An 18,428-nucleotide genomic window follows, 5' to 3' on the forward strand; every position below is an offset into this window, starting at 1 on the left:
TTTGAGGTCACGCTGTTGTGATTTCGCGCGGCCCTCGACCAAAGTACAGTGTTCAGAAGAAGACACGTGCCATCAACCCCCAATATTGTCAGGACGTAGTTGACTATTTAACACAGAACACCTCATCTTTCTCAGCTTCCGCACGGAAGCGTGTAGTATCTTCATCCTCCTGCTCTGATTTTAGCACCCCACTTAACACTCAGTCGGCCACCACCAGCAAAGTGCCATCACCCCAGGGCTCAGCGGTGTTGAAATTTTTGTGTGTGTCTGCCTCAGATGAGAGCAATGCCATCTGTACTCTCTGCCACCGAAAATTGAGCCGTGGAAAGACCAAGACCTGCGTAGGGACAACTACCTTACGAAGGCACATGATTACAAAGCACAAACTGCAATAGGATGACCACCTGAGGAAAAGCAGCACACAAAAGCAAAGCCACACACCGCAGTGGAAGATACCAGCCCACAATTTTTTCTCAAAAAAGGCAATACCTAAACTGTACAGTGATGTTGAAAGGCAAGTGGTGACATCTCTGGCACACAGCATTGGGTCAAGGGTCCGTCTGCAAAGCACGCTCAGGCCTGCCCGAAGACTAAGTCAGTCCCCACACACAGCATCTCTGCCTGCACACCATGTGACTGCCTGCCCCAAGACTAAGTCGGTCCCCACACAGGACCTCTGCCTACAGGCCACTTGACTGCCTTCTCCGCCACCACCAACAGGATCCACCAGGATTCCAGGCTAGCTGCGGCCACTTTAATAATTTTTCTGGTGCGTGTACATGCCTGCCTAATTTTTCTGGCTGCACTGTGACTGCAACAACAAAACAAAAGGCATGTACATGTGTCAATTCCCTTTTGTGATCGTTACCTTGTCACGGTAAAGGGGCTTACGTATCACAATGAAGCAATGACCGACGGCCATATGAGTGTCTCGGGGGGTTGCACACCAAAGATAATAAGCTTGTTGCTTCATTGTGGACAGACCAAATTCCATCAGCTGGACAATCTCTGTTGCTCTGTCATTGAGCTGCCTCAGCCTGGCGACCATATGGGCTTGAAAACCGCTATCGCCTCACCATAGTGCGCACCAGTCCAGCACAGCCGTCACAACACAAACAGCTGTTTGAGGTGCGTTACACAGTGAGTTTGGTGTGCCAGTGTGAAGCAGTACTCTAATTACACTCCCTGATTGATGTATACACATGCAAGATGTTTTAAAGCACTTTAGGCCTCCAATTAAGCATGCAATGTGATTTCTGCCGTTAAAACGCTGCTTTGCGTCAAATCCAGATTTTTCCCAGGGACTTTTGGCGTCTCTCCCACTCATCCATGCAAAAACTCAGATGTTAGACCCCTTGAAACATCTTTTCTATCACTTTTGTGGCCAGCACAAATGTTTCTAGTTTTCAAAGTTCGCCTGCCCATTGAAGTCTATTGTGGTTCGCAAAAGTTCGCAGGTTCGCGAACGTGCAGAGGTTCACAAACGTTTGCAGAGGTTCGCAAACCCGGTTCGTGAACCTAAAATCAGAGGTTCGGGCCATCTCTACTCTTGCTATGCATATTAAAAAAGTTCAGACCCTTAGGTAACTATTTATGGGTTTTTTTTTATTGTAATTTTTTTCTAATTAAAAATTTAATTTCAATATTTTTGGGTGTGTGGGAGGTTTACAGTTAATTTTAATTGTAAAAATGTCTATTCATTTTAATAAAAATGTATGTAGATGTAGTTTTACTATTTGGCCACAAGATGGCCACATTTAATTTTTCTTTGGCTTCCTGTAACCGTACTTACAGGAAGTGAAGAGGGGATGTGTAACAGAACAATCGCGGCTTCTCCATAGAAGCCAGCGATTGTTCTAAGGCCTCTTTTCCATGAACTGTTGAGCTGTGTGCTCAGCACGCAGTTGCCAGGCAGCAGTGAGCAGTTATCAGGCAGCGACAAGCAGTTACCAGGCAGCAGTGAGCAGTTGTGAGAGTTTGAGAGGCATTTCACTGCCTAGAAACAGTTTGTGGAAAAGAGGCCTAAGGGACTTAGATCAATGAATGGGAACTGCTTTCCCATTCATTGATCTCCGGGCTAACGGGCGGCCCTCGCACCCCGGAGGTTTCCAGCCCTGGGAACTCCATTGGCTCCATTTTCTCAGGGTGACTGATAGTTGAAAACAATGCAGCAGTTAAAATAATTAACTATATGTTAATATCATTTACCATAAGTTTAAGAGCTGACCACGAGCAAAGCAGTGATAAGGGGAAATGGCTTTGGTATGGCTAAATGCTAAGGCATAAAGGGCATCCAGTAGGACAACTAGCCCAACCAAGATGTAATAGAACCAAACAGTAACATGAGCCAAGAGTAGCCCAGTCCATGTTCATTGCAATCACCAGGTATATAAAATTATTTCAACCACCTTTAATGCTACGCTCTTCCAAAACCCAAATACTTTCTGTGAATTGACTGTCACACTTTTGCAAAGTTTTGTGAGATTTTCTCTTTACAATGTAATATGTTATACAATAGTTCAACATTTTTTCCAAGTCATATTGTAAATTCTGACTGGGGGCAGAATTTACATTCCAAGTAGGCTGAACAGACATTGATGAATTACCCCACTGTGTTCCTGGGAGTAATGAACAAATCTGATTGTCTTCTGCATTAAGATGTAATTCCGAGGCTCCTCCAGGCATAATAATATTATTATATATACAAGAAGCTTCACATATGATGTTAGAAATAAAGGATTATTTTTTAGCCTGAAACTAAAAAAAATGTAAAGTTTAAAATAAGCTCTTAAGACATAGGCTGTACTACTTAATATATGATCAATAGTTTTTAGCTTGATCAGAATTAAAATAAAAATATTATTTTGTGCTTGTACAAATGCAAATGCCAAATCATAGTTTAATATGGATCTACAATGATAGAACTACTGTCTCGATTTTTACAAAAATTCAAAATCTACTACATTCTTACTCATCATGTGGCTACAGGAACATGAATGCACCCAAAGCATGCAGAGAAGGACTTTAAGATCTCAAGGTGTCCATGTTTGTCCTGCATGAATCACCTCTGAAGCAGTGAGGTCATGTCATGAACATAACAGCCAGAATATAAATATATTTAGTGCCATGTAGACATTACATGATTGTAACTTTATTTGATGATGTATGAATAAACGTCATCGTAATCCAATGAACTGGTGCAATCAATGACTAAATAAGCATATATACTTTTATTCCATAAGTATATTACTGGCAAGACCAATGTATGCATAAAAACATGTGGCCAATGGGATTTTTTCCTTTTGTAAAAGCAGAAAAAAGGGACCTCCCTGTGATGACTTTAATCAAGTGAGGGTAGAACTACTAGCAGGTCAAAGAGATCAGCAGTCTTCACTGAAGCCAAATCACTATATCAGAGATAAGAAAATACGTTTGGGGGTCCTTGAAGTCAGGAAGGACATATATCATACTTATGTGTTAAAGTTTTGTGTGAATGCATTGTTTTTTTTTACAATTCAGACTTAAGCCAATGGGCAAGTGTGGTAAAACCATTATCATTATTGGCGGAATCAGTTAACACATAACCTTTTATCCTTATAACTGTCAACCCAACAGGCCAAATAGAAGATGCTATCAACACTGGGCAGTGCCTTGTGTGTGTGTGTGTGTGTGTATGTGTGTGTGTGTGTGTGTGTGTGTGTGTGTGTGTGTGTGTGTGTGTGTGTGTGTGTGTGTGTGTGTGTGTGTGTGTGTGTTGTGTGCAAAGGTGCTGTGTGGATTTGCCACCCTCTTTGCAAAGCACCTCAGTACTAGAAGCTTAAAAAGGAACTGTTATCTGATATCCCTGACTCACAGATTCTCTGTCTGCTCTTCTGCTTAGACACAGGAGTAGTTGGGGTAGCTAGAAAAGGGATTCCACTGTTTTTCAAAAATGATATATACTGTGTAAGTAAATATTAAAAAGCTTTTCTATCAGCAGTAGGGTATTGTACCGTGTTAGCCATCAGCAGCAAATAGAACTGAAGCCTGACGAAGGCTATACAGCCGAAAGCTTGCTTAGGACTGGTTCACACCACAAGAGCTTTTTAAACGCTAGAGATTTTAAAAGCTCTTGCTAATGCAATGCTATGGGGGATTTTTACAAAATCACATCACTTTGTCAAGCCTATGTTGAGGGTGTAAGAGAGTAGAGATAGTTGGAAATGCTGATTTACGATTCTGACAGATTTCCACTTTCCGATAAGTGTCTTTCTGGTTTGCACACTATTATACCGAATCTTAATTTCCAATCAGCAACTGTGGTAAACTTGTGCATTCTCTAATTGGCCTAATACTTCTGAGTCTTCTGACTGGCCTACAATTTCCATGGTAATCTGATTTATGCAGCACCACACTGATTTTCTGATTGGTCCAATGCTCGTGAGTCGTGATTGCCATAAAATTTACGAGACTCAGTGATACGGTATTTCCATGAAATACTGATTTCCCCTTACCAATTTCCGCATGCCAATTTCTGACAATTTCTGGAAATCTGCAGAAATCGAAAGCTCATCCCAGTAGGAGAGCTGGAGAGCTGTCCCCCGATCGACTGAGGCCATGATATGAAGAGCAATATAATGTGGCCAAACCTATTAAACTAAACCTGAGGTGAGAGTGATATGGAGGCTGCCTTATTTATTTTCTTTTAAACATACCAGTTTCCTGCCAGCCCTGCTGATCTATTTGGCTGCAGTAGTGTCTGAAGTACACCAGAAACAAGCATGCAGCTAATCTTGTCAGATCTGACAATATTGTCAGAAATACCTAATCGGCATATGCTTGTTTAGGGTCTGTGGCTGAAAGTATTAGAGGCAGGGGATCAGCAGGACAGCAAGGCAACTGGTATTGCTTAAAGAGAATCTGTACTCTAAAATTCTTACAATAAAAAGCATACCATTCTATTCATTATGTTCTCCTGGGCTCCTCTGTGCTGTTTCTGCCACTCCCTGCTGCAATCCTGGCTTGTAATTGTCAGTTTTAGGCAGTGTTTACAAACAAAAGACATGGCATGTGATAGGCTGAGAGGAGCTCAGTCTGTGACTCATACAGAGCCTGCAGGGGATGTGGAGAGGGTGTGTAAAGCTTCTATCCTATTACAAACAGAGCAGCACATTCTTGCCTGAGTGCCTGAGCCCGACAAGGCTGTCAGAGGAAAGAAGATTAGATTATATAACAGAGATAATACAGCCACTGTGCAACTAGGAAAGGCTGCAGTAAGACAGACCACATTTGACCACATTAGAACAGGTATAGGAACTTATAGGATAGAAGAAATAAGCCTGAACGTTTTGTTACAGAGTCTCTTAAAGAGAATCTGTATTGTTAAAACTAAATACCAGTGCGGTGGGGGACATCTCCTATTACCCTCTGTCACAATTTCGCTGCTCCCCGCCGCATTAAAAGTGGTTAAAAACAGTTTTAAAAAGTTTGTTTATAAACAAACAAAATGGCCACCAAAACAGGAAGTAGGTTGATGTACAGTATGTCCACACATAGAAAATACATCCATACAGAAGCAGGCTGTATACAGCCTTCCTTTTTAATCTCAAGAGATCATTTGTGTGTTTCTTTCCCCCTGCAGCTATCTTCCACTGAAGTGTCAGGCTGTTTCTTCCTGCAGAGTGCAGAAAGCTCTGCCTGTATGTAATTCCTGAGTATGTGAAAGCCCAGCCAGCTCAGAGGAGGATTTATCAAGCTTGTAAAAGATAATAGAGCAGAGAGAATCTGCCATAATCTAAATAACACATAGGCAGTGTGCAGAGAGGGGCCTGGAGGGGGGAGATGCATCACAGAACCACAACACTGAAGAACTTGGCAGCCTTCTAGACACAGGCCGACAAGTCTGACAGGAGAGAGATAAGTTGATTTATTACAGAGATGGTGATAGTAGAACGTGCTGCAGTAAGCCAGAACACATTAGAATAGATTTTGGAACTTGTAGGATGGAAGAAAACCGGATGAATTGTTTGTTACAGAGTCTCTTTAAATAGGAAATAAATATGGCAGCCTCCATATCACTATCACCTTGGGTTCACTTTAGGTTCTCCTAGGGCTGAGGACAATTGCAGTGCATAAGAGATCCTAATGAGCTGGGCTACATTTATCATACATTGTCCTCTCTTGGGTGGCACATATCTTCAACCTCACTTAGGAATATACTAAACAAAAGATTAATCACTTAGTGGTTGTGCAAATGAAGGCACTCAGAACAAGAGCATTTTTAAAATATATATATATTGGATGTGCTGAATCTATAATGATGGTCTTGGCAGCAGTTACATGCACTCAAATGCATCTGTGCAACAGGTGCACGGTATGATCAAGGCAAGGACTGCAAACCTGTGCCAACTAATAGTAGAAAGTATGTTATAAATCCAGTCTAGATTTGCTGGATCCTTTATGTTCTCTAATGATCTTTAGTCCAAAGATCCTAAGTAAATCAGGCCCATTTAGTCCTCATTTTTATCATGAAGGTATTCATTTTCCTTTAATAGTCTTAATTGAATTGGATTTTTTTTTACGAAGTACAATAATGAAGTCTGACTTTTCATTTTTAAATAAATAAATGACAGTGTGTTCCCCACTGTCAGATAAAAATGAATGCCACTCTCAAGAAAAATACTAATGAAAAATATGACTGGTTAATCGATAAAAGATGTTGCTTTACAATAAAGCAGAATCTCCTCTTAATTGGAAACATATAGATTTTAAATACAATTAAACATTAATAGGGATTATAGGGCCCTTTGGAAATGTTTATTGATCTGAATGCATGTCTCTGCACTAATTAATCAAACGTCATTTGCCATGCAATCCAGGATGACATATCCTTCTGCGTGGATAGCTCCTATCTGAAGAGCAAGTGGATTGGAATAAGCTCTTTAAACTACATTATATTGTATACAGAAGCACACACATCCATTTACTCGCAGTTGTTATTTGTTAACTTGAAGGGACATTAGCAGTAAAACCGATGGCTCTGAAAAAAAAACACAACTAGATATTATAGTTTTACAATAAAAATATTTGATAATGACATTCAGATTGGATAATAATTGGAAAATATATTTCCCATCTCAAAACCTAGCTCCACTTGAAATGAAACTGATATTGTATAGAAACATAGTTATATAAATATTGCAGATAGTAAAATCTAAGATTTAAAAGCTAAGCTGACAGCTGTGTGCTGCAGCACTGACATTTCCAGGCCATTCACCAACTGTTCAGTCCTTTTTAGCTTCTTTGCTTAAGGCGCGTACACACGCCAGACTTTTTTAAACTACGGGTCCTCAGACCGCCCACGGGGAAGTCGTTCTGACAACAGTTGCACGTGAGTACAAGCTGTCGGCAGACCGTTAAGACTGGTTTTGACTGATCCACTGAGCGGATCAGTCAAAACCAGTCTTATCAGTCTGCCGACAGCTTATACTGACGTGCAACTGTTGTCAGAACGACGGCCCCGCGGGCGGGTCTGACAACCCATAGTTTAAAAAAATCCGGTGTGTGTACACGCCTTTAAAGTGTGCCCAAGGTGACACGTCACATGATGAGATAAACGTGTGTGTACAGTGTCTTGTGCACAAATAACTAGGATGTGTTATTTTTTTTTTGTGCCTGAAAGAGTTAAACTTAAATCTGCTTTGTAAATGTTAAATATAAAATAAAACCATGGAATATAAAAAAAAAAAGTCATTTTTAGGAGTAGGGGGATAGATACAATTGTTTATCTGATCAGTTTATTTTCACCTCGGGTTCACTTTAAATTTATGACAAGCTGAAATAGGGTATTCCTTGCATCTTATCATCATAATGATGTCACCACTGCTTGCTGTTAATTGGTTTAAAGAGAAACTCCAACCAAGAATTGAACTTTTTCCCAATCAGTAGCTGATACCCCATTTTACATGAGAAAGACAATGATTTTCACAAACAGACCATCAGGGGGCGCTGTGTGACTGATTTTGTGCTGAAACCCCTCCCACAAGAGGCTCTGAATACCGCGGTACTGCTGGCAAACTGCCACAATGTAACAATGTTCAGAGACAGGAAATAGCTGTTATTAGCTGTCTGTAACAGACAGAGCAGCTAGAAACAGCTAAATAACCTGCCCACAGTAACAATGTCACCATGTAATAAATGTCAGAATGTGAATCTGGGAGAGGAAAGATTTTGCAATGAGCAAACACTGACTAAATCATTTATACATAATTATGGTTAAAAATGAAGCACTTTTTTTACTACATTATTTTCACTGGAGTTCCTCTTTAAGCCATAAACTCCAGGCCAATTCCGATCACTTTCAGCATTAATTTTCTTGTGAATCAGCCTTGTGATGCCGCCCCGTGTCCCCCCAAATGTTAGATGGACCCCCGATGCCCATGCATTAATACTTTACCTGTCTGCTGTCCCCTGGTGTCAGCCGCTGTGTCCACATTCTTGTTCCTCCTGGGCGCCCCCCATGGGTTTGCCGGCGTATTGTCAGGCATAACACATGCACCCTTCCAGGGATACATGTGCTATGTCCTCTTCCCACACAATAGTCAGCTTTGATTGCAAACTCCAAATCCCCAAACTTGGGCCCCTCTAAGGTATTCATTGTCTAGTTTACCCCATGACTTCAATAGACATTCTCACGATTTTAAAAGATCTTTAGACATTATTACTTCCATATTTTTGCCATAGAGATATGAAGAGGTGACCAAGGATCTGAAAAATGAAGAGAACCTGAAGACTATTTTGCCATATGAGGAGCTTATTATTTATTTATTTTTTTACTTAGTTGTGCTTTAAAAAGTTTTACCTCATTTTCTTTTATATTATTTTCATAAACTCAATGAGTAAAACGGGGGAAAAAAACATGCTTACCTGTCATTTACTTAGGTTTTACTTTTTCATACTTGTTGTGTATATATTTATGTACCTTTTAACCGACATTTTCAAGTCACATTATTACTAAAAGCCATAACTGCTAAACATGAAAAAGCTCAAGACTCTCATTGACAAAAGTACACTTCTGAATCATTTTTTACCACATTAAAGGGAACCTTAACTCTAAAAAAAACAATAGTTTTACTTACCTGGGGCATCTACCAGCCCCCTGCAGCCATCCTGTGCCCTCGCAGTCACTCATGGCTCCTCTGGTCCCCCGCTGCCAGCCGGTTTCGTTTTTGCTGACTGGAAGTCGGCCGACCGCCATACGCATGTTTTTACGCATTCCTGCTAGTGCAGAAAGCTATTGCAGACATCAACAAGTACATTTTTACGTGTTACGGGTGTAATGCGTAAAATGTTACGCCTTGCACCCATAACACGTAAAAATGTACTTGTTGATGTCTGCATTCTGCAATAGCTGGTGCACAGCAGGAATGCGTAAAAACGCACGCATGGCGGCAGGCCGATTCCCAGTCGGCAAAAATGAAACTAGCTGGCAGCGGGGGACCAGAGGAGCCATGAGTGACTGAGAGGGCACAGGATGGCTGCAGGGGGCTGGTAGATGCCCCAGGTAAGTAAAACTCATTTTTTTTTTTTTTAGAGTTAAGGTTCCCTTTAACTTAGGACCTCAGTTGAACTCCAAGAACTTATTCCAGCTGCAGGAAAAAGTTAAAATAAATCTACATTTGATCAAAACCTTAGCTGTACTCTAAAATATGGGAGAAAGAGAGAAAAGGAGGTGGTGACAGCTGTGAATCTCCTGACAAGAAAGTGTATTAGAAGGAGGATAGTTGAAATAGAAAGGCAGAATATGAATTGATAAAATGTGTCAAGGAATGTAAATGAGCGTGCACGGGGAAGAGTAGAAAGATCATCATTAGATTAAAAGGAAGTTGAGTGGCAGGAATATGCCAGATGACTTCACAATAGACTTCGGCTTGTTCTTAGGTCAACTTAAAATTTTACTTTTGGGTTTGAAGATTTATCAAAAATTCATTTAGCATAAGCTGAGATATCTATGCAGTATGAAGCAGTTTCATGGGCATTTAAATGATTTACATTTTTATAAATGGTCTGCTGCAAATAATTAGAAAATAATAAAAAAATGTCAATGTGCCATTTTTCGTGTCCCAAGCCGTCTGATATTGAGGGGTGCCTCTCCATGGGTTATCTTACTGCTTCTCAAATGGGCAGCTAGTGGTCTGATGGCACTCAAGTGGGGTTAGAAGATTCTGTGCTACCTATAAAATCCCATCTCAATAATACATTTAAGTTTTTACCTTTGCATAGATTACTTTAGCTGGCAGCAGCATTAGCTGTTATCAGCTGTCATTCATTTTCCTTATTTTGTCTAAGAAAAAATATCTAGCTGAATTATGGGATTATAGTGACTAGATAGTGTCCACCAGGAAGCATGGAGGGAGATATACATCAGCAAGGACTGCAGACAGCCTGACACACTTTCTGCTTCTCTATTGCTCTGCCACTGAAGAATCTGGCTTTTCTTTTCAAAGGTATATATTAAACAAGCAGGGAGAGAGCTGGGCACTCTGTAAATACCAAGCTTTAAATCTCACAGGTTAATGGCAAATGAATGTAAAGGTAAAGTCAGCAGTGGCGATACAGACAGTAGCCTGACAGCCGTTTCACATAACCTCCTGCATCATCAGAGGCCCTTGCACAAAGTGACCTATAGTACATATTTTCAATTCGAAGCAGGAGATCTTCTAGATTAAAATGGTTTATGTAAGAGGTGACTCTCAAAAACATACCCTGAAAATGTCAAGAGGATACCCTGAAAAACATAATAAATGTTGAATTTAAAATAGAGCCCTTGATAAAAATTCCTAATTTGCATTTAGGTCCATCTTAAAGGATAACTGGAGTTTCAGTATTTTGATTAGCTATATTTTTAGGTATTACGTTTTGGATTAAACCTACTATAACTCATATTTGAGCATGGACACCTATTCAGTATGCTATCTTATTTGGTACAGAGCTTGTGTAAGTGACTGAACTGATCTCTTTTGCAAGGTGTAGATTTTCATGGTGGCAGTTTTTATTTGTGCTGCAATGAAGCTCGGCATGGACTCTGCTGATCCAGGAGTCCCTAGACTCTTTCTTCAATGATAGTTTAGTCTTCCAAAGATTTCTCCAAAAGTTGATTGTTAATTATGATAAGTAAAACTATTGCACTGACTTAGATATGTTTGACTAGAGTTGGACTTAAAGTGTAGGAGGACAACAATGTGTTTGGTGTTCTGTTATGTCACAATGAAGCAGTTTATAAATGGTGACATTTGGCAAAAGAGGCAGATCTATAAAATCACAACAGTGGTTGTTAGTGTAATTTTTTTCTACTGTCAGTTCTACAAGAATACTATTATTTTGACATCCACATTCATCCCTACTGTCATACATCTAGTTTTACTGCCTGCTCAGTGCTCAATACACTTTTCTTCAGAAAATCTTGAAACTCTGGGCTAACAGAAAGAATGACATTCCTATTTGTGTGATTAAGCCTCGTTTATGGGTCAGGTTTTTCTTATAGAATGTAGTTTGTAGCAGACTGTTGTTGATCTGAAGGGACTGTTATAATGGCAATGGTCTCACTACTAACAGCATTTCCTCTTGTCACTGACAAGTCTTCATCTTGCATTTTGGCTACATACCTATACCAGTAGCGATAGCAGAAAGCAGCTGCTATGGTAGCCCAGCTGATCTTTAACCTTTGTGTGTGTGTGTGTGTGTGTGTGAGTGTGAGTGTGTGTGTGTGTGTGTGTGTGTGTGAGTGTGAGTGTGTGTGTGTGTGTGTGTGTGTGTGTGTGTGTGTGTGTGTGTGAGTGTGAGTGTGAGTGTGTGTGTGTGTGAGTGTGAGTGTGTGTGTGTGTGTGTGCCTGTGTTTGTGTGCCTGTGTTTGTGTGTGAGTGTGAGTGTGTGTGTGTGTGTGTGTTTGTTGTGTGTGTGTGTTTGTGTTTGTGTGCCTGTGTTTGTGTGTGAGTGTGAGTGTGTGTGTGTGTGTGTGTTTGTTGTGTGTGTGTGTTTGTGTGTGTGTATGTGTGTATGTGTGTGTGTGTGTGTGCGTGTGTGTGTGTGTGTGTGCGCCTCCCCGCATAGCTCCGGTCTTCTCTATGGGAAGGATCATACATGATGTCATGCACAGTCCCGATCCTCCCCATAGAGAAAACCGGAGCTGTGCAGGGAGGATGCACCGATAGCTGGAACAAGCCTGGGTAATGTATAAGTGGCTGGATCTGGGGGATCAGGGGCGATTGGGGAGTGCCGGCAACCTATACTAGCTAGCCTAGTGCCAGCTAACACATTTGGCAGGAATTGCATCTAATAGAATTCTCCTGGGGGACTCCTAAGGCTGCCAAAACCTCTATATCGGCATGCCCGACACAGTGTCAGGCATACCGCTTAAGAGGTTAACAAGCATACAGCAGATCAGGTGTTTCTGACATTCAGATCTGGCAAGATTAGCTGTGCACTTGTTTGTGGTGTGATTCAGACACTACTGCAGCCAAACATACCAGCAGTCAAAGAGCGAAGAGGCGGTACACAAAGGGCTTTGCTGTTTAAAGCATACCAGCAGTGCTGCCAGGCAACTGGTATTGTTTAAAAGGAAATACATATGGCAGCCTCCATATTCTTTTCCCTTCAGCTGTCCAGTAGCTGAAAGGGCAGAAGTATAGAAAAAGAGTCAAATATGTTTGTGGGGTTTTAAAATAGCTGTATATTTCCAGAATTGTATTTCAAAATCTTTTCATATCCAGAACTCCAAACTACCTCTACATGTGAATATATAAGGTACCTTAAAACTGCACCTAAATAATGTGTTCAGTTTTTAGGGGAGCTTTAAACCTTCAGCCAGAACCTTTTAAGGCCAGACACTGCTACACTGCATAATAAGGGGGCGGAGCATAAATAGCTACTGGTGAAGTGCAAATGAGGACCCAACTAGGTCCGGCCTCCCTGCAGTTGCAGATGCTACTATTACAGTGGTTTAGAGGGTAACAATGAAACAGGAGAAGATTTAAATACAGTGAGCAGTGGCCTCAATACTGCTGCTGACAGTGTAGGCACTGTTCTTATTGGGAAGTTTTTGTAAACCAAAGGCAGTCAGGGGTTTTCAGATGTCTATAGGGTTATATTGCTGTATTATTGATCAGGGATAAATTTAGGGTTGATTTAACTTTTATCACCACACTTCTTCTTCGTAATTACATGTTATGTTTACATAAACATACAGTACATTTGCCTAGGTCCTTGAAATCAAAGGAAAAATAAGTCGCTATTGATGTCTGTCCTATAAATATTCCAAATTAAAATTCATGCTCAGAGCAGATTAGATGATCCTTTGATTAGTTTTGCGGTCGTGCAGATGAGTCAGTTTATTATGCAGTAGGTCATTGCAATCAAAGATCGGAATACCATTAGTTTGACTCAGCAACAAATGAAGACAGGCTATTTAATGTGGAATTATCAGATAGCACATTAGTTAAAAGCAGTGACATGATTGCTTCATTCTTATGGTAAATGTACAATTTACCATTAGATGTGCTGTCGGTGTTATCTTTGTTCCAACGCCTTGTATTCCAGTCCTAGAACAGCAGCTATGAGGAAAAAATGTTGTCCGTCAGTGAAATCTTTGAGTTTAATTATGTTACTGTCAGTTTCGGGATGGGAGGCATGACAAATAGTTGTTATTTTGAGATTAGAGGAATCGGCTCCGCTTGACGAACAATATTGATGTCCTGTTTGCAGTGGGGTTCTACAAGCCTCATCTGGGTTTCTTTGTTAATTTATTTAACCTTCTTCATGTTCGTTTTGACATTGACTGGTAAAGTGCCATGTAGTACGAAGCTTGGCCAAATAATGGCATCTGGATTTTTTTACTTCGATTTGCTTTTTTGCATTAGCTTGTTTCCTTGTACATTTCATGGATTGTAACTTTTTCTTGTTTGACATTGTAATTTTTGACCTTAAAAAATAGAATTTGATATGGAAATATGAATCTATTTAGTGTTGTGTTATTTATTTATTTTGCTATGCTTGAGTTTTAATGCAGGTGTTTTTTAAGCTGAACTCCAGGTACATAGTTAAATAGCAAAGTGAAAAACATCATATATAAAATGTCTTTCCTGTAAAAAGTTTGTCAATCTATTCAATCATGTTGCTTTTAAGGTTAACACCAAATACATCCTTAATTTCTCAGGTCCAAAAACCTAGAACTGAACATTTGTAATGCACTGTCTGGAAGCTGCAACAGCCAATCAGTGAACAGCACTAATCAGGGCTATGGAATCCTATGTAAGGAGAAACATATTTCCCCACAACGACTTATTGGGGCATTTTCACTAAATGGTAAAATTACCTGGTGCAAAGATTGAACAACACTTTTACTGGAATTTTCTCCTTGACATAATGTCCGCAAGTAGCACAGCTTGTGTTATCTAGGTCAGTGTTCCCAACCCTGGCCTCAAGGCCCACCAAAAGTGCATGTTTTGTGGAAATCCACAGATGTACTGTATATTCTGGCATATAAGGCTACTTTTTAACCCTTGAAAGACTTCTGAATAGTCAGTGGTCGTCTTATACGCCGAGTATCATTGATGCCGGGTGATTTGCCCTATCCTGTTACCGACTCTCAGATAGCGCTGCTGAGGACTGTAGTGAAGCAACGCAGGTGCACATGTGCGAGTTTTGAGTGGCAGAGAAGGAGGTAAATTGGATACAAGGGTGGGCCGGAAGGGTGAAAGAGGCATGTTTTATGGGCACAGCACAATCTATTCTTTCATACCACTCTGATAAACAGGTAGACATGGAGAGTTGACCAATCCAACCAGTCAATCACCTATATACTGTTATATACTGGGTACCACATACAGTACAGTGCCAATATCTGTTCATACATAGCATCAGTATATGATTATTTTTTTATTTGGTGTGCATTGGAAGAGGGGTAGTCTTACATGGTGAGTATATCCCAAACTCTATATTTTAACTGGAAGAGTTGGGGGGGGGGGGGGGGTCTAATACGCCCCGTCTTCTTATATGCCGGTATATATGGTAGTTAATCAGCTCTGCTGAGACACTAATCATCTCACCTGTGAATGTGGTTTTCTGAAAAACATAAATTGTTGGTGGGTCTTGAGGACAGGGTTGGGGAACTTTGATCTAGGTAACACTTGCATTGCTGGTATAGTGAGTCAGGGGATGAGCAGCACAAACCAAATTTTATGCAATACTATGCAAAGCATGCACGCAGCACTGGAGAACCCCAATCTCCACAAGAAATATATAAATACAGAGGGGCTGCAGCACACAACAGGAAAACAGTGACAGGGGCTCTTGGTTATGCTTTAACGCGTTTAAGCTCACCAACTGCGCCAAAGTGTCCCCAATCTGGTGAGTCCTACTCTAACCAGGCAGAAATACTAGTTTTTATCAGTGTTCTAGTGGGAACCATTCCAAAAGCCCAAGGGTCAACTAAATGGGAGAAATGAAATTAAAAACACCTCACCCTCTACTAGCTACTAACTGAACTATGAGTTCCACTCATTTATATGTTTAACTGTGCTGGCATGATTCCCACTAGTACACTGATAAAAACTAGCATTTCTGCCTGGTTAGAGTAGGACTCCAGATCGGGGACACTTTGGCGCAGTTGGTGAGCTTAAATGCTTTAAAGTGTAACCAAGAGCCCCTGTCACTGTTTTCCTGTTGTGTGCTGTAGCCCCTCTGTATATATATATATATATATATATATATATATATATATATATATATATATATATATATAGTTACTGTAACTGTGTAACGTGCTCTATACTCTATGCTCTATATAAGAAGTTTTGATGGCTAATATGGTACAATACTCTACTGCTACTACTATTCTCTATACTAGCGACACAAGCATTACTTTGGTAGTGTGAGTTACATAGTTACATAGTTATTTGGGTTGAAAAAAGAAATACGTCCATCGAGTTCAACCAGAGAACAAAGTAAAACACCAGCCTGCTTCCTCACATATCTCTGTTGATCCAGAGGAAGGCGAAAAATCCTTACAAGTCATGGTTCAATTACCCCCCAAAGGGAAAAAATTCCTTCCCGACTCCAGATGGCAATCAGATAAAATCCCTGGATCAACATAATTGGGCATTACCTAGTAATTGTAGCCATGGATGTCTTTCAATGCAAGGAAAGCATCTAAGCCCACTTTAAATGCAGGAATAGAATTTGCCATAACTATTTCCTGTGGCAATGCATTCCACATCTTAATCACTCTTACTGTAAAGAACCCTTTCCTAAATTAATGACTAAAACGTTTTTATTCTGTGCTTCTTGTGCAATACACTATGACAGTGCCTTAAATATTGGTAACATTTTAGTGCATTCTGTACACATGACATCTTTACCGGTGAATATGCCCCATTAACTCCAGCTAACTTTTTTTCTACAGATAATCACCTGAGAAACTGCTCCGACCAGGGCATGTAAGTACAAACAATTTCACAACCATAGGCATGTTCAGCCTTTTTGCCTAGGTGGTTAAATGGATGATGTGTGGCAGCTATACTTACTTACTCAGTTCAATGATTTTGGTGGGAAAGCATTTTTTTTCCTTGCACATGGAATCTTATTCATCTGCATTTAGACTACATTACCTGGGGCATGGAGGGACTTCTGAAGAATGCTATAGATTTATTTTAAATATTCACTTTCACAGTGGCATTGCTGAATGGAACCTATTCCATTTCATGTATAGTCTATACTAGTATTCCAGAAAGGACCTGGAAGGGACTGAGGCTAGGCATTTCTCTCATTTCTTACACATGGGCTTCAATTCACAAAGGGCTGTTAATAAAAAAAAAATCAGATCGGTAAAATATCCCATTAGACTTTTTAAAAAATATATATATCTTCAATTCACCAAGACCTGTTTCGTAAACAGTAGAAGTCTAACCAGCTGTGGAGTAGCTCTCAAGAGCAAGCTGTGTTCTGCTGTATGATGTTTTCCCACTTCTGTTCAATTAAAGCATTACATTAGTAAGAGGCATCCCTGGCATCCCTTTAGATCTACATGTCCCCTTTTAACACCACTAAATTTGTGTATCAGTCTTCCTTAAAAACATTTTTTAATAGTCTGAGTTTAGATACGCTTTAAATCAAAAATATGACAAATTGTCTTTGGATGATTTTGCCAGTTTCTCTGCGGCATCTTGGATCAGGAGTCTAAAGGGTTCATTTCTTGAGGGTTGCAGGATAAACTTCTGCGCCAGCTCCCTTTTCTGTTCTCTGTAGGTGGTAGAAACTTGTTTCTCCTGACAGTATATTGGCACCAATGGAGGGACACATGGATCCTCCGATTGGCTGGCTCCTTTGCCTGTAACATTGTATCGGATGCAGTTTGTTGGCTACTGAAAGCTGGAGCCTTGGAGAAAAATACCAAACATCTCACTTGGTTTTACTGAAGGTTCTAATGTTTGTAAATTTAAGTTTACTGACATGTATTGAGTTATTTACTGCACAAGTCGGCATTTAACATCACTGGTCTGTAATTACAGCTTGCCATGCGGTAACAGCCTTTAGTGAATTGACATTTGCTAAGATGTTCAGTAAAATCAGCTGTTTTCTGCATTACTGCAGGCAGAGTGAGTGACCCAACATCTGTCACCTCACACCACCTGACTACCTGTTACTCAGTACCAGAAGCCCTGACAGCACAACTTCTCACAAAACTATGTGCCTGCCTTGTATCACCACATGGCACGCAATGTGTACCTGCCACTGCACCAGCAGTAAAAGGTACATGAGAATTCACACGTGGTAAAACACACATAGGCAGGGTGGCAAATTTCAGTTACTGTGTACTGGATGAAAATATTGGTGGTTGTTAAAGAAGCCTAAATAGGGGCACTGCTAGAGTTTTTGGTGCAGTCATGTGCTGTGGGAAATGTATTTATCTTTACCACCCCTACCTCCTCGTCCTATTTATGTTCCCTTGCTTTCAAACCCTCTTCCAGTGGCATTTGCTGTACCCTATTTTCAGCATCATCTGGGCCCTCTGAATACCAAACTGCATATAGAACTGCACATGCCAAGCTATACTTTGTGGCATTTAGGGTATATTGCCTAGATGAACTCAGCCATACTGGTCCAAAGCTGCATTTCTCCCAACCAATATTAGGCAGCATACACAACTTTTTGCTAGCCTGCTCTCCCTACTTATTAGAAAGAGTGGTCAGTACAACTAGAAGGGTGGCAACTGAAAGATAAAATGTATGTCTACAATAAGGAAAACGTTTTTGTCAATACTAGTCAGGCTTGGAACTCAGATGCCTTTTAAACCCCCATATTGTAAAGTAGAGATCCAAAAATGGGGAGAGGTCCCCAGGAGCAGTCCCCACCATGCTACTGGAATATGGTTTCCACTGAAGACCAATTCAGACAGC

Source organism: Hyperolius riggenbachi, chromosome 9 (genome assembly GCF_040937935.1).
Source record: "Hyperolius riggenbachi isolate aHypRig1 chromosome 9, aHypRig1.pri, whole genome shotgun sequence".
NCBI lineage: Eukaryota > Metazoa > Chordata > Amphibia > Anura > Hyperoliidae > Hyperolius > Hyperolius riggenbachi.